Consider the following 18,752-nt stretch of genomic DNA (forward strand, 5'->3'; position numbering starts at 1 on the left):
GGAGAAATGCGGCACGGCCGCAGCAGGGGGCGGACCGGGGAGAGCGGCGATGAGGGTGTGAAGCAGCAGGGGCTGCGGGAGGGAGGCTGGGCTGCCTTTGATGTGGAACGCATACATCTCTGCCCCTCTCCCAACTCACCTGAATCACTCACAGATTAGCGCCTCATGCTGATGCCAAGTTATTTGTGGGAGTGGGCAACAGTGTGTGGCAGCAGGGGGTGAGAGGGAGTTCGGAGGGCAAGAAAGCAGGCTGATGAGATATTAATAACAGCGCCTGCAGCAGGTTAAAAAAACAAGACGGAGGGCATTTCTGTGGGGAGGGGGAGGAGAAATGCGGCACGGGGGCAGCTGGGGGCGGAGCGGGGAGAGCGGCGATGAGGGTGTGAAGCAGCAGGGGCTGCAGGAGGGAGGCTGGGCTGCCTTTGATGTGGTAATGCGAGGCAGGCAGGCAGGCGGCTGGTGGCATGTGCACGCGCTTTTTAGGGCTTGCGCTTGCCCAATGACCTAAAAAGCACATGCACTGCAAGGAATCGCCAATGGAATCGTATGCTTAGTTAAACGCTGTTTAAGCTCCTATAGTCTCGCTCCGCTCAATGCGCATGCGCATTGAGAGGCGAGACCTAAAAATGGCTCACAGTCCCTTTGAGCTGCCATGAATGTGCTTTGAAATTAGAGCACTGAGAGGAGAAGGATGACAGGAAAATGCAGCTTGGCGGGCATGCAGCGGCGTGGGAGGTGCGAATGGTGCTCCCATTTTTCAGATAGAGCGGAAAAAATGAAAAGAGTTGGTGGCAGTGGCATCACTTAATCTTTGTGCCCGCGGGTTTGCAGTATCCACTGCAGTAGTGAGGGGAACGGCCATCTTTTGCCCAGCTCTACTTACCTGCTACCGTGAGGGGTACGGCCATCCACAGCTTCAGCTCCAGCGCTGTGAGGGGAACGGCTGACCGGGGGACCACATCCCCCAGAATCCCCGGAGCACCGCGCACCTAGTGATGCCGTAGCCGCGCCAGGAGGAGCCTCAAGAGCCCAGCTGCACTTCCGTGGTACGCGAGTTTGCAGTATCCACTGCAGCTGTGAGGGGAACGGCCATCTTTTGCCCAGCTCTACTCACCTGCTGCCGTGAGGGGAACACCCATCCACAGCTTCAGCTCCAGCGCCGTGAGGGGAACGGCTGACCGGGGTACCACATCCCCCAGAATCCCCGAAGCACTGCGCTTCTAGTGACGCCGTAGCCGCACCAGGATGCTGGGCCACACCTCTTGGCTGTTTCATTGGGAGTCGGGACACATGCTACCTGGTCTTAGGCAAGTGAACTGGTCCCGTAATCAGTTGGAGGGCAAGGCGGTGAGACTCAATCCCCATCCCCCCTTTTATATATATTTTCTTTCTTTCCTTGCTCCCCAGTCATTCCCCCTGGGGCCTGCAATCTCGTTCCACTTAAATTGCACAGTCTATTTAATTAGTGGGGGCAACCTTTCGTTGGGTTGCCCAACCGAAACTTCCAAATAAGGTTTTATGCTTTAAAGTATCTTCTTAGAACTAACAATCAAGTATTGGATTGCATGTTTTAGTCTTTTTTAGATACCAAGTATTTCTACGGATTTCATTTCCATCATATCTTTGGACCTTAAATTGCATCTGAACTAATTGGGCTGCAGTGTTAAACGCCACTACTGATTGGGTTGCAGAAGGTGCCTCTTACCATAGGCACTTTTATCTGGTAGCCCTGCTAATCCTATGTTGACTGACGTAGGGGCTGTTTCCACCCGTACTGTCGCACTTGCATTACTGTTTCTTTACACTTTTGTGCCTACAACCTGGTATACTGTACCTCCACCTTGCACTTCCTTTTTGAGCATTCATGCACTCTGTCTCTCAAGCTAGCTGTAGCCAAGTAGCTCTCCCTCCACTCTGAGTTCCAAGCAAATTATTAGTGCCCAAACTAAGACATCTATAGCACAAAAGGTAATCGCCTAATCCCAAGTAGAATGGGTAAACGAGTGTGCACAGAAAAGAAACAAAAGGACTCCCCCATGCCTACATCTAAAGCCAAACCGACCTCTATAGACAGGAAGTTATAAAAAGGCTTTAGGAGCAGTGACCACTGATATCGAACGGACAGGGAGACGATTATCCCTAACCCCCAACTTGGAAATCCTCATGACAAATTCTTACACTTCGCAAACATCAGGAACCCCAGGAGTCTTGATAAACGATTCGCCCAGGGTCCAAACTTCAATAGCTGAAGTCATCATATCTGACCAAACCAGGGTGGAATCACCTATACAACCTGCTATGAAAGGGAGACCTAAACCACAAGCAAAAACAGCGGCAAAAAGGAAGAAAGCCATGGTTGAGAAGAAAGACAATAGGAACACTGGGATGGGAGGATGAGTAAACAGTATTGAAACAGCCATCGAACAGCCAGTGTGGATTACTAAGATAGTGGTGGATCTGCAAATTCAAGTGAGGGACATAGTTAAGGATGAACTCAAATCACTTGTAGAAAGGGTTGATAAACTGGCTTTGCTCATTAGCGACCGGACAAGCAACAGGGGGTAATAGACAGGATTGTTGGAACTGACACTGGTCCCCGAGACCATACAACTGCGAACACTATAAGGGCCATCACAACCCCCAAACATAATGATCACCCAACTACTCAAGTACTAAATCTAGAGAGACAACAACCATTAGCCCCCACTAGAGCCAACATAAAGAAGACACCCATTGCCACCTCTAATAGAGTATACCCACCCCCCTTACTCTAACAATCCATTAGGCATTGGCAGCAGAATAAACAAAGCGTAGGGGCATACTTAACCACATGCACAGAAGCTACCAAAGAAAATGTCCCCCCCCCCACCCCCCAGTTATAAACCTACCACCGGCCTAAAATCCATATGTTCTCATCCTGGCAGGCATCCCTGAGCTTGGAAGGGGTCAATGTGAACCACACCAAGAACTAAAACATAAATGCATGCAATGGCTAGCGAATCATAGGCATTTCCGATATGACGATGCAGGAGAGATCTTAACTACACAAGTTGAATGGCTAGGTTGGAAGCCAAAGGACAAGCAAGGAGACTGTATAGTGATACATTTTAGAAACCCTTGCGTTTCCGCAAAATTTTAAATAGAGAGGATGGGAGACAAACGGGTTCTATCCAAGCCCTCAGCTTGGTTATTTTTATCGCCCATAGCGGGTCCACCAAGACATAAGGCTCTATGGGTGGGGCCGGAGACACGAAAACTATAGTTATAACAAAGTTGCTGTGGATCATTATTGGCCCAGGCAACCAATGTTCAATATTCCTACAGCAAACAGATTTAGCAGTCTAGAACAGTGTTTCCCAAACTGTGGTCCGCGGACCCCCAGGGGTCCTTAACACATTCCCAGGGGGTCCGCAGGCAGCAGTTTTAAAAGCATTGCAAAGTTTCCTGTATCATTAGCAGTTTTTGAGCAACAATAAAAGTGTCAAGATAACACCAGTGATTAATGTACCTGCAGGAGAGATGAGTTTTGTCCAGTGGCAGCTTTAACTTATCTAATTTAGCACGGAGGGTTAATATGCCTACTACAAAGAACGGGTACCATTCATTTAAAAAAAAATGTATTTCATATGCATAGGTCAGTAGGTTACTGCTTTGGTCAGTGACTTATTTTTCTTCCCAGATTGTCGTACCCTGGTGCATAGTAAGGTTTTCATTTACTATTCTTTAAAAGCGAATAAAATTCAATACTTAATGATAAATGTGTCGTAGATTGCACCATTGTTTTCCAAAATCTTTTGGGGGAGAGCCTTACAAAGCCCCCTCTGTAGTGGCCAGGCTCACTCACTGCACTTGGTATGCACCGTGTGGGGACTGGTCTGAAAACATTTTCTAGGGCTGCTTTTGATTTCCAGTCTGGCCCTGGCAGGAGCAGGAGCCTCGTACTGCAAAATAAAACCAGACATTTAAAAGTTAGTCACTGGGATACAGCCCCAATCTTCTGATTAAATTATTTTGTTTTTTGCAAATTCTTTCAATATAAAATATCGAGAGGGATATTTACAACAGAAGTGGAGGAGCGTGTCGTTAGCCTGCTTGGCTTAATGACACGCTCAGCTGCTTCTGAAATGCAGGGCTGCACCATATTTACAAGAATATGGTGCAGCCCTACGTTTCCTCCTGCGCTGGTGCTACATTTAGCAGGGTAGCGCCAATGCAGGCACCCTTTCACCATAGTGCAAGGGCATCTGTGTGCAGGGGAAGATAGTTTATGTACAGGAAGGTCCTCCTTCCTGCACATAAACAATCTTGAAATGCTGTTTTGTCACTTCTATGTGTTCTGCTTAACGCAGAACACATGGAAGTTACAAAATGTAATTTTTTTAAAGCTTGTTTATGTGCAGGAAGGGTCACCTTCCTGAACATAAACAATCCAATGCGTTTTGCTTTTTCCATGTGTACTGCATAAGGCAGCACACATGGAAAAAGCAAAATCGAGGAGAAATAAAGCATTTCTCCTCATTTCGACAAGTTAAGACCAGGTGTTTCCTGGTTTTAATTTTGGCGCAGTCTCCTATTTACGCTGCCCTTGTAAATAGGCAGTGTAAAAATCAATGGGTGTTACAGTGGAACGCCCCCCACAACACCCACTGCCCACCTCTTTCACGCTAAGTATTGCATGAAAGGGGGCGTTATTTGCAAGGCAGCATTAAGCCACGGTAAGTGCCTCGACACTGCCTTGTAAATAAGGTGAAGCCCCTCTCGCCATGGGAACATCCCAAAAAGTGACATTCCCTTGGGGATAGGGGCTTGTAAATATGTGTGCACATGTGTGTTTATTTTGTTTGAATTAATGTTTGAAATTTAAATCCTACAAATTGCTTGGGGGTCCCCGGCTTCCAGTGGTGACTTAATGGGGGTCTACAGGAGTCAAAAGTTTGGGAACCACTGGTCTAGAAGGTGTGGATTCACTTGAGGCTTAGGCCATTGGCCCCCAAGACCTGCTGGGCAACCCTCTGATGGTAACTGAGACTTGTGAGAATGATGCAGGGCACCACACAATGCTAGGGAAAGGAGAAACCTGTGGGAGCATGAGCGGCTCCCCATGAAACATCCATGAAGGTTCAAACATGACCCTGACCTATAACCAACCCTGTTTACTTTTTAGCAGGACCATCACGAAAGCTGATTATGGACTTGGCGGGTCCCCCCCTCAATCCATACCACCAGTTACCAATAAAATCTACTGTCCTGATCGCCCAAGGCTATGTGTCTTATCCTGGAACTTAGCAGGCCTGAACAACAAGATAGACGACCCTAAATGGAGCCATTTTATTGGCCAACAAGAGATCTGCATGTTCCAGGAGACGTGGGCAAGAGGGGACGTCTCAAAATCAGGGTTTGCCATATTCAATATTCTTGCAACATCAGGTGGGAAAGGGAGACCCTCAGGAGGCCTGAGCACATGGGTGGGAGTCCACCTAGGCTGCTCGGCAGAACAGATAGAATCATCTTCAAACGATATTCTGTGTGTCTTTCTGCACTTTTCCCCCAAGTTCTCTATAGCCCTCGTAAATGTATACTCAAGACCAGTTAGTCAGGGACAGGAGTCAAAAACACTTGCGGAACTAATGTCATTTCTAGCCACCATTGCAGACAATTACATGGTGATCATAGGAGGGGATTTTAATTGCCAGTTCGAGCCATTAGATGGCTTGCTCAAGGACAGTCTCTGTGAAGAAGACAAATACTGGGCCATCCCGGAGACTTTGTGTCCTCCAGTTAAAATTTGGTCGCCTCTGGTGATCCAGTTGAACTGCCTTGTTTTAAAATACTCTTTAAGGGCATGCAATGGAGGAACACAATCTGATACATCTAGTAATTATACTTTTACTAGAAATGGGCGAGGCTCGCTACTGGACTATATTCTAGTCGACTCCAAATCCTGGCATAGGGTAATTGACTTTAAAGTCATGGCACGACAAGATAGTGACCATAACGCCCTTGTGTTAGAACTAAACAAGTTTAATCCTGGGAGTGCAACAGGTGTATATTCCCCCACTAATGATAGGTTGTCCCTCTCAAATTGTAGGAGGAGAGTGCGTTGGGCAGACATAAACCAGTCTCAAGATAAACTAGGCTCCCTGTATGAAGCCATCATCCCGGTGCTCTCGGCTGCAATTCATTCTGTACCTACCAACGGTGCCAGAATTGATTCCCAGTTGGTCATCCAGAACCATACTAGGCTAATGGCAATTACGGTAGACTTCTTCTTTCCTATTAAAACATCAAACCCAATAGGAAACCTCCCCACCCTTGGTATAATGATCAATGCCATAAGGCCAAAACAGCCCTGATTACTTCTATCAAGGCCAATGACCATCCCTTAATTAAAATATCAAGAGCGGCCTATAAGGCCAGTGTCAACGAGGCAAAAAAAGGGTGGGAAAGTGACAAGTGGAATATTTAGAGAAGCTCCCTGGGCGCCTGTGACATGAGGACCTTTTGGAAAGTGGTCAACATAGGCAGTTGCAAGGCTAAATCTCCGATAGATCCAAACCTGGGGGCAGATGCATGGCGGGACCATTTTGAGTCCCTATATTCAAGGGTTGAGACACTGGATGAACAAGTCGCCAAGGGCTGTTCTGCGGGGATTGATCATCCAACTGCACTCATGTCCACCGCCAGAACTTCAGACGATACCCCTATGATAACCCTTTATGAGATAACTGGCGCCCTCTCCAAAAGAGCACCGGGTAAAGCCCCCGGATTAGATAAGATCCCTGGGGACCTATTCCTGTAGCAAACCCACTGTCTGGACACCATACCGCTGGGTGCTATTCAAGCCATACTCCAAGGTGTAAAGATTCCTGTTAGTTGGGCCAGAGCTGAAATAATCCCCATATACAAAAAGCTGGTACCAACAAACTACAGGCTGATAAGCCTTATAGACATTACACAAAAAATCTTTGCACGAGTGTTGCTACTCTGACTGCAGAGCTGGATAGAGGAGCACAAAATACTTACTCCCCTACAGGCAGGGTTCAGAGAAAAAATGTCCACATTGGATCAAATCCTCAGACTACAAATATTACACTGGAAGATTGTGTGTCTAGAGGGTGGCAGCCTCTACCTAATAATTGTAGACCTGAGGTCTGCGTTCGACCTGGTCCCGAGAGAGAAGCTGTGGGCAGTTATCCTTGATATAGGGGTTCCGCCTTACTTGTTCCAAGTCATAAAGCGGTTGCACGAGGGAAATTATGCCCAAATTAGATATGGCAAGGAAGGAAACATAACGGCCCCCATTCCTGTAAATAGAGGCTTTTGCCAGGGATGCCTACTCGCCCTGACTCTTTTTAGCCTCTATATAAATGGGCTAGTTGATTTTCTGCTCAGCAAGAAAGACTTGGACATCCCTAAATTGGCATCACACAAAATTCCAGCTATAATGTTTGCCGACACTTTACTAGTATCTAAATCGCCCATGGGGATACGGAGGGTACTAAATAGGTTTGATGCGTTTTGCAGGGAAAGAGGGCTTGAAATCAACCTTAAGAAAACCAAATTTATCGTGTTTAATTTCCCCAAAAGTACATGACCAAACCCATCTTTAAATGGCAAACCCCTAGAAAGAGTATCCTCTTTCGATTCTCTCGGCATCACCATCACAGAATCTATGGACTGGTGGGGCCCAAAGCCTTGCACTTCCTTTTTGAGCATTCATGCACTCTGTCTCTCAAGCTAGCTGTAGCCAAGTAGCTCTCCCTCCACTCTGAGTTCCAAGCAAATTATTAGTGCCCAAACTAAGACATCTATAGCACAAAAGGTAATCGCCTAAACCCAAGTAGAATGGGTAAACGAGTGTGCACAGAAAAGAAACAAAAGGACTCTCCCATGCCTACATCGAAAGCCAAACCGACCTCTATAGACAGGAAGTTGGAAAAGGCTTTAGGAGCAGTGACCACTGAAATCGAACGGACAGGGTGACGATTATCCCTAACCCCCAACTTGGAAATCCTCATGACAGATTCTTACATTTCGCAAACATCAGGAACCCCAGGAGTCTCGATAAACGATTCGCCCAGGGTCCAAACTTCAATAGCTGAAGTCATCATATCTGACCAAACCAGGGTGGAATCACCTATACAACCTGCTATGAAAGGGAGACCTAAACTACAAGCAAAAACAGAGACAAGAAGGAAGAAAGCCATGGTAGAGAAGAAAGACAATTGGAACACTGAGACGGGACGATGAGTAAACAGTATTGAAACAGCCATCGAACAGCCAGTGTGGGTTACTAAGATAGTGGTGGATCTGCAAATTCAAGTGAGGTTCATAGTTAAGGATGAACTCAAATCACTTGTAGGAAGGGTTGATAAACTGGCTTTGCTCATTAGCGACCGGACAAGCAACAGGGGGCTAATAGACGGGATTGTTGGAACTGGCACTGGTCCCCGAGACCATAATCTGCGAACACTATAAGGGCCATCACAACCCCCAAACATAATGATCGCCCAACTACTCAAGTGCTAAATCTAGAGAGACAACAACCATTAGCCCCCACTAGAGCCAACATAAAGAAGACACCCATTGCCACCTCTAATAGAGTATACCCACCCCCCTTACTCTAACAATCCATTAGGCATTGGTAGCAGAATAAACAAAGGGTAGGGGCAGACTTAACCACATGCACAGAAGCTAGCAAAGAAAATGCCCCCACACCCCTACCCCCCCAGTTATAAACCTACCACGTGGCCTAAACTCCATATGTTCTCATCCTGGCAGGCATCCCTGAGCTTGGAAGGGGTCAATGTGAACCACACCAAGAACTAAAACACAAATGCATGCAATGGCTAGCGAATCATAGGCATTTCTGGTATGACGATGCAGGAGAGATCTTAACTACACAAGTTGGATGGCTAGGTTGGAGGCCCAAGGACAAGCAAGGAGACTGTATAGTAATACATTTTAGAAACCCTTGCGTTTTCCGAGAAATTTTAAATAGAGAGGATGGGAGACAAACGGGTTCTATCCAAGCCCTCAGCTGGGTTATTTTTATCCCCCATAGCGGGTCCACCAAGACATAAGGCTCTATGGGTGGGGCCGGAGACACGAAAACTATAGTTATAACTAAGTTGCTGTGGATCATTATTGGCCCAGGCAACCAATGTTCAATATTCCCACAGCAAACAGATTTAGCAATCTAGGAGTGGATTGACTTGAGGCTTAGGCCATTGGCCCCGAAAACCTGCTGGGCAACCCTCTGATGGTAACTGAGACCTGTGAGAATGATGCAGGGCACCACACAATGCTAGGGAAAGGAGAAACCTGTGGGAGCATGAGCGGCTCCCCAGGAAACATCCATGAAGGCCCAAACATGACCCTGACCTAATACCAACCCTGTTTACTTTTTAGCGGGACCATCACGAAAGCTGATTCTGGACTCGGCGGGTGCCCCATTCAATCCATTCCACCAGTTACCAATAAAATCAACTGTCCTGATCGCCCAAGGCTATGTATCCGATACTGGAACTTAGCAGGCCTGAACAACAAGATAGACAACCCTGAATGGAGCCATTTTATTGACCAACAAGAGATCTGCATGTTCCAGAAGACGTGGGCAAGAGGGGACATCTCAAAATCGGAGTTTGCCATATTCAATATTCCTGCAACATCAGTTGGGAAAGGGAGACCCTCAGGAGACCTGAGTCCACCTAGGCTGCTCGGCAGAACAGATAGAATCATCTTCAAACGATATTCTGTGTTTCTTTCTACACTTTTCCCCCCAAGATCTCTATAGCCCTCGTAAATGTATACTCAAGACCAGTTAGTCAGGGACAGGAGTCAAAAACACTTGAGGAACTAATGTCATTTCTAGCCACCATTGCAGACAATTACATGGTGATCATAGGAGAGGATTTTAATTGCCAGTTCGAGCCATTAGATGGCTTGCTCAAGGACAGTCTCTGTGAAGAAGACAAATACTGGGCCATCCCGGAGACTTTGTGTCCTCCAGTTAAAATTTGGTCACCTCTGGTGATCCAGTTGAACTGCCTTGTTTTAAAATACTCTTTAAGGGCATGCAATGGAAGAACACAATCTGATACATCTAGTAATTATACTTTTACTAGAAATGGGCGAGGCTCGCTACTGGACTATATTCTAGTCGACTCACAATCCTGGCATAGGGTAATTGACTTTAAAGTCATGACACGACAAGATAGTGACCATAACGCCCTTGTGTTAGAACTAAACGAGTTTAATCCTGGGAGTGCAACAGGTGTATATTCCCCCACTGATCATAGGTTGTCCCTCTCAAATTGTAGGTGGAGAATAGAATACCTGCTACCGAGTATACTATTGGGAGGCTGGTATTGTGTTTCAATATCCTAATAGCCTCGCAACAGTGCCTGGTACCTAGGTTTTTACAGATCTGGTCCAGCCACTGTTTTCTCATTTTGTGATAACCGGGACAGCTAAAAAACACATGAAGATCTGATTCTGTTGGGCAGTCACATGCCGGACACCCCCAAAGTTTGTGAGCCCCCCCAGGTATTTGTAAAAGAGCGGAGTGGCTGGCCAACATATGTCGAATATATGAGAGCTATGGTAATTTGCCTGCCCCCGGTAGACTCATCACCTCTCTTAATTTGTTCCTATATTCTATCAGTTCGGGGGCAGCCCACAAGTGCCGCCAGAATAGAAGAGGTCTGAGATTAGATTCTTCTTACCCCCAGGTTCAGTCGTAGCGGCATGAGTGGGGTACTCTGTGGGAGGCTAAACAATTGCCTGAAAAATGTGTTTTCTGTCTGTGTTAGACTCTCAGATCTACGGTGTACCCATAATTCTGCTCCATACAGTGCCCCTCCCCTGGCTTGGACCTTGTATATTTCTATGGAAGAACTTACAGGTTTGTGGCTAGATTTTCAGAAAACCTTTATTAGGCCCCCAGATGATTGTGCTAGTTTAAGGGTTGATTTTTTGATTTGGGCCCCACCAGTCCATAGATTCTGTGATGGTGATGCCGAGAGAATCGAAAGAGGATACTCTTTCTAGGGGTTTACCATTTAAAGATGGGTTTGGTCAAGTACTTTTGGGGGAATTAAACACCACAAATGTGGTTTTCCTAAGGTTGATTTCAAGCCCTCTTTCCCTGCAAAACGCATCAAACCTTGTTAGTACCCTCTGTATCCCCATGGGGGATTTAGATACTAGTTAAGTGTCGGCAAACATTATAGCTGGAATTTGTGTGATGCCAACTTAGGGATGTCCAAGTCTTTCTCGCTGAGCAGAAAATCAACTAACCCATTTATATAGAGGCTAAAAAGAGTCAGGGCGAGTAGGCATCCCTGGCGAGTTTGGAGCATCTCTGCATGAAAATAATGGAGAAATTGGTAGAGAGTTAAGCACATTTAACAAACCGCATCAGTGAGCACTTGATGGACCTTCAGAGGTGTTATGAATAAATGGATACACATGGCATGGAAAGACAAATCACACATAGGCATGGGTAAAGTGACATGTGCCAATGTGCGTATAATAAGTAGGATAAGTAGACAGGGTAGGCAAAGTCCTTTTGTGGTGCACATGAGAGACTGATGACCTAGATATAAGGTGCTGGCTTGAACTCCTTAACCAGTCACATGAGCTATCCAGGCAGCTACTCCACACTTGATCCAACCCCCTATATCCGGTGCTCTTGGATTCAGTGCAGTGCCACTAGTCGGACCAAAACTCCTGCTCGTTTCCGTGTTATATCTCTCTGCGCTTGCCTGCAAAACAATTTCCCTTTAATTTAGCATAAAAACTCACCACCACTCAGACCAAAATCAACGCCCCCCTTTGCATGCTCCTTTGGCACTTTCCTAGTAGCTTTATGGCCTCCATTAGTCAAACACAGAAAGACCTGAACGGCACTCCCTTTTTTTGCAGTCTGACTGCATGAAGAATAGGGATTTTTTGCTAGTTCTGGAAATGAGGAAACTATGCTCTGAAGATCTTCACACAGCAGAGGGCATCGTATGATTTGCTCGGCTGCACACCTTGGCATCATGCAGATCAGGGGCAGAGTAGTTAAATTGTAATGTGCCAACTTGTTGCCAATACCGCTTTGCAGAAGACAGCAAAAACATAATAATGTACTCCTATTGCTTTAACATTAATGTCCCTCTACACCTGTAAATCCCAATATGCACTGATATATTTTATAATCAAATGTGGCTGTCATTTTTTTATTATTCTGAAATGACCGTTAACCTCAAATGACTGCTAGGTTTCATGACTCTTGTAGGCCTAGAAGCCATTTTTACAAAGTCGTACATTTGCCATTTCCTGCTTCCCGGATCCTCACTTTCAAAGTTGGCAACCAGAGGCGTGATTTTAGGAAATTAATAAAATCAGCAGGGTGTGCATGTAATGTTTTCTTAATTTCAAGGACGTCTCACATTTTCTTGGTGAGAAGATCCTGCTTTTGCTCATTAGATTGTTTTGCTGAAGTAGCAAGTTTCTGTCACATCGTATACTCAACAAATTTAAACTGAGAGAAAAGTATTTAAAGCTGTAAAAAAATGTATGCATTTATCAATACATGCTCCAACTGGCCTTTATCGCGAGAGCTCTGGTTGATTGACATGGCAGCGGTTTCTTAATTATTTGCTAGGCTGCTAGCTATTTCTACATATGCTGCATGTTAGACGTTTGGGCATCCTGCCGTGCTGTGTTTTATCTGCACACAGAATCCATCACCCTACTACAACATCATTAGACTTGCACCAGAATTAATTATGTCACCACCATGCATGTCAGTACCAGTCCTCCCCTGAAATCCTGCTATACTTTAATTGAAAGTAACCACAATTCTCAGCAGGGCTGCTGCACTTGGATAGTGCCAATCCTGTTCAGCAGGCCTGCTGTGCATGTGACACTAGGCATTTATTGGACAACACTAATATTTCCCAGTAGGGTTGTTGCACCTTTAATTGGACTAGATCAATGATTTTCAGAAGTGTCAGACCTTTATTGGACAGGACCAACACTTCTGAGCGTAGTAGCTATAAATGTCATTGATGGTACCAAAATGTCTCAATAGGGATGCCATCCATGTGTGACCCAGTGCCAACACTTCTCTTGAGCCTGTTATGGTTTTCAAAAATAGAACCAAAGCATAGCAGCCAGGCTCCCATATTTTTAGTGCACAATCCCGCAGTGCTTTTCATGGCAGTTCCGATACCATAATAATAGTACAATAATAAAAAAAAAGGGCTGGCATTTATGGAATGATGCAAATGCTGTTGGGCAGGGCTCTGTACTTCTCATGCACATGTCCAACATCTCTGAACAGGACAACCATAATTCTATTGCAGACTCTTCTCAACTGGCATATTAAACCTTTATCGCACAGCCCACACTTTTCTGAAAAGGGCTGAAATACATGCATTGAATATTATTCGTATTTCTTGGTGAGGCTTATACTCTTAAGGGGACAGTGCGAGCTCTTTGTAACCAGTTGATATCGTTTTCGTGGACAGTATCAACACTTCTCAGCATAGTTGCCATACTGTTATTGGAAGGTTTCCGAATTCTTCTCCCTGAAGTGTCTATATTAATTTTGAAGAAATAAGAGAACTGCGCAGCCTCATTCTCCATAAAACTATAAGATACAGTAAAAAGGACATACGCAAACTTGACTGTCGTGATGCACTATGCTACTAAACGTATGTATAGTGCAAACACTGTAGAGTTCCTCCAAAAGTAAGCATGGGCGAATTTTGTGAATCTCGCGTTCGCGAATTTTGCGGATTTGCGAACTCGCAATCCGCAAAATCCGCGAATTCTCGCGAATTTGCGGAATTTTTTTTTTTGTGTTTGCGCGGGTTTCTGCCAGTTCGCGAGGGTTTTGTACAATGTCGCAAATTGCGAACTTACCTGTCGGGTCGCAAGTTTCGCGAACTTGTTGTTTCTACGTGTCCAGCCTGTTTGGGACACTCTTCTTCATCACTGCCACTCTCTGTCACCACTGCCACTCTCTGACTACTCATGCCACCCTCTGGCCCACCCATGCCACCCTCTGTTTCATCACAGCACCCTCTGGTTGTCCAGTCAGTGTACATTATTATGGCAACGCAAGCACACCTTCCCTGCCTCAAGTGACCTGAATTAATTTGGGGCTGATTAATGTGTCACAGAATATTTTTTTAGCTGGCACCTGCTTCCTTAGTGCTTCCTGATTAGTGATCTTTTGCACTTGCTAAGTGCTTTCATTGTTGCAATATTAGTTACAACACCTGCCCTGCCCCAACTGACAATAATGAATTAGGGGCTGATTAATGGATTTGAACTTCCAGCCTGGCTCCTGCTTGTCTCCCTTAGCTGTAATTCAGGACCTTTGTGGCATATGTGTAACTATTCTGAGGTTCAGAGCAGGGTCACATAATAGTTGCAACTGGCAACTGAACTCTGGAGGGGCCCCTCAGGAAGCACTACAGGAAATGGCTACTAATGATGAGCCTGAACTTTTGAACCTGGTAAGTAGTTTCAGTTTTGCTAAGATCGTATTTCTGCAATTTTGCACTTATTCGCGGGGCGCGAACTCACGCAAACAGTGCGAACAGTGCGAGCAAAATCCGCTGCTCACGGATTTGCGGATTTTGCGGGAGATTCGCAAATCTCGCGGATTGCGAATTTACCGAAAATCCGCAAAATCCGCGAGCGAAACGGATTTTCCGCCCATGCTTATCCAAAAGTAATTTGTAGGCAGCCTCCAGAAATGATCCTTTGTCTAAGACCCGCTGAGAAGGTGGACACTGCCAACTGGGCTCCTGGCCCACGAGGATCACTTTAAGTCAGTAATGCATTTTTAGTCCACAACACTGAATTCTAGGAGGTGTAGTGGTTTGCTCCCCATTCTATGTATGGCCCTATTGCCGTGCTTAATCTGTAAAAAGTAATATATATATATATATATATATATATATTCAATGAAAAAACCATTGGTTGTAGGCCATATATAGTTAGGGATTTGCATTTAGAAAACCTTATTTTACTCGCATAAAACCATTGAAATTCCATATATAGTTATAAGCGCTAACTATATATCGCGCACCCGCAATCCACTGCTGATGATGTCACATATTACATCATTCATGACATGGTTAGTGACATCACTGATGACATCACTGATGACATCTCAAATGACATCACTGATGACATCACTGATGACAACATCCAGTGACTGTATGTTTCTGTAAAGTTAAAACATGTTTTACATATTGAAGAATGAGTACATGTATAAGTGTCTGGATGAAGGATTTACTAGGTGCATGACTGACTGATTGAGTGAGTGATTAAATGTGTCTCACTGAGTGCATGGGTTAGTGACTAAACTGTTTTAATTTGTGCATCATTATATCTGTTGTTCTACAAACTGCTGCATATGTTGATCAGTAGCTATATGAGTAACTGTATGGGTTATTGATTGGTTGTCCAAGTATTTGTATGGGAAACTGAGTGTGTGTGTATGGGTGGCTGGGAGGTGTGTGACTCTGTACATAGATGTGTGAGTAGTTGATTCACTATATGTATAGATTCAAAACTGCATGTGGAAACAGCTGTATGGGCGGTTGACTGTGCATGAGTGTATTAGTGAGTGAATGGATATCTCAGTGCTACATGTCAAATTAAGTACATATGTAAAACACAGTACATGTGAGAGTTGACATCTATAAATAACTGTGCATAAGAGCTAGTGAATGTGTGAGTGGCTGTATGGATCATTGTGAACATGTATCAGAGATTGTATAAGAGAGTAAAGTAAATATGTGTTAGTATATGTTTGAATAAGTAAGGTGTGTATAACTGTATAGTTGAGAAAACGGAGGTGTGATTAATTTTTGGCATAACTGACTAGGTGTGTGAGTAACTCCATGGATGAGTGACTGTCTGTTTACACTGATTGTATCTAAGGTTATATTAGAGTCTGAAGAGGTTCATGGTATTATCACATGAATGATATCATCAGTGATGTGATCAGTCATGTCAAATGAGATGTTATCAGTGATGTCATCAGTGATGTCATTTGAGATGTCATCAGTGATGTCATCAGTGATGTCACTAACCATGTCATGAATGATGTAATATGTGACATCATCAGCAGTGGATTGCGGGTGCGCGATATATAGTTAGCGCTTATAACTATATATGGAATTTCAATTGTTTTATGCGAGTAAAATAAGGTTTTCTAAATGCAAATCCCTAACTATATATGGCCTACAACCAATGGTTTTTTCATTGAATTTTCAAGGTTTTGTAAATGCAAATTCCTAACTATATATGGAGTATAACCTATGGTTTTTTCTGTGAATTTCAATGGTTTTTTAATAGCAAATATCAAAAGCTGTCAAATGTCAAGTACGTGATAGGTAAAAACGTTTTCGTGTTTAAGCACGCTGATGTGCTTTGAACGCTGCCCCCCCCCCCACTCCCCTCTTTTCTCTTAGTAGTACTCTCTCTTTGCAGATAGTGAACGGTAGTTAACTCAGACCTTTACCCCTGTTGTAATCCGTCGTACCTGCTTGTCTCTCCATTTGATTGATTATTATCCAAGCATTTACTGTTTTACAATTGGTTCTCTTTGGATCATTCTCTATTTACAAACAAGCACAAAGTCGCAATACTCTGTTTAGTCTTTGCAGATAGTGAAAAATCGTGTAAAAAAATAAAAGTAATCGAGCAAAATCAGTAGACCACTAATTCGATCTCTTTTTGACCTCGGTAAAATACAAACATTAGGAATAACCCTTCATGAGAAATACGAAAATAGTGAAATGAACTGAGCTCCACACCATGAGGGCTGCAAAACAGCTCGACTCCGCCACCCACACCGCCCAAAATAACGGCAAACCCTATGCAAATATTATAAATATACACAACACACCAGCAAAGAAACAGAGTAAAACATTTTATTAAATAACTATTTACATAACTATTTTATACTTTTTATTGCCCGATCCGGCTAGCTCAATCGATCGAGCATGAAACTCATGCACTGATAACAAGCGTTGAGAGTTTGTAGAATGATGGCTTCAGATTTTCCACATATGGTGTACTGGCGCGAACTGGCAGGGGGCGTTTGGATTCTACCCCTTCTCCAAATAAGATTTTCATACGTGAATGTTCGTTCATGCTTTTTGTCCCTGACTTGCTTCCATGTCACTGCCTTACATACATGGCATAAGTCCTGGTTGTAGAGTGCCATACTTCAGAGTTCTAAGCAGCTCTTGTAACACTGTTTAAACCTTATTTGCACCTGCTGCAGCTTCACTATTCAAAGTAAGTGGGGTCCATTTGTGGACCTGACTGCATTGGAAAACAATGTGATACGGTGCCTCCCTAAACCGCTTGACGGAGGCCCCCGAGGGGCGGTGAGATGGCGCGGACTGAGAGGGGGCGCTTGGCTCCTGCCCCCTCCCCAAGTCGTGTTGCCCTGGTGAGGCCTGAGATCGCCCCCGGCATAGGCGGCCGGCTCCCGGGGTCCGGCGGAATTTTTTCCCTTTTGAAGAATCTTTCATTCTGGACCTTGTCCCACAATCCGTTTCACCTGAAGACACGCTGTCGTAGGGCGCCCCTTTACCGTTTTAGTTGCCATTCCGCCCGCTTTTGGTACTCTGTGCCTCTTCCGCCATTCAGCTGTTTACCGCTCGCTCTTGCGACTACAACGTCTCGCTCACCATGTAGTTGAGTTGCTCCCGCTCTTAAGATTTGACCGAACTTTTTGGACTGCTGAAAGCGGTTGTATTCCGACCGCTGGTTGGTGGAGACATTTTGACTATATTCTGCACCTGCATTGTCGCGTAATGCGTCATATGACGCGACGCGTTAGCGCACCCGGAAGTGCTCCGGTGCGCAAGGCGCAGCTTCCCGGAAACGATCCAGAGCGCGCCGCGCAGCGCGTAACGTAAGCATAACAGGTCATGTGACTTGTTAATAAAACTTTTCATTGGTTCATTTTACTTTTCTTTTCCTAATTATGTAAGACTAGGTCATGTGACCTAAAAATAACACTTTTCATTGGATTAAAACATTTTTTTTCCCCAAACGATGAAAGCCCCACCTTGTTTCTGGATGTTTCAGACTGAAGCTGCCGTCACCATGAGAGCACCACCATCTCGTAGCTCCGTCGTGGCCATTCCGCAAGCAATCATGGCAGCCGCTCCCCACCGGAAGCCTGCGGGAGTCGAGGGCCCCCAAGACTTTTGTACAATCTTCAAGGCTGAGGGGACGCTTTCGAGAATGGAACCCAAGCCCTGGCAGACAAGCGTCCGAGTTCCAAGGTGTCCCAGGGCCATTTTACTGGACCAGGCCCAAATCCGAAGAGCCGGCCGCCATTTTAAGAGTCCTGTGGCAGCCGCCTATCGCTGCACCGCAAGAGTGGGAGCAACTCAACTACATGGTGAGCGAGACGCTGTAGCCGTAAGAGCGGGCGCTAAACAGCTGAATGGCGGAAAAGGCACAGTGTAGCAAAAGCGGGCGGAATGGCGACTGAAACGATAAAGGGGCGCCCCACTACAGCAGACAAGCCTCCGCCATGTGCTTCAAAACTGCATATGTATCTCGTGATATCAAGGTTGGGCAACCAGTACAGAACAAGCAGTTACGAGTCCCATTTACACCGGCGCCATTTTGGGCGCGGCCGGGCAGGTCCAGGATCTACTGAAACATAAAAAATGAGGCTGACGTCTCTGAAGCAGTTGACGAACAGC

The sequence above is a fragment of the Lissotriton vulgaris genome, chromosome 2_1, assembly GCF_964263255.1.
Source record: "Lissotriton vulgaris chromosome 2_1, aLisVul1.2, whole genome shotgun sequence".
Classification (NCBI taxonomy): Eukaryota; Metazoa; Chordata; class Amphibia; order Caudata; family Salamandridae; genus Lissotriton; species Lissotriton vulgaris.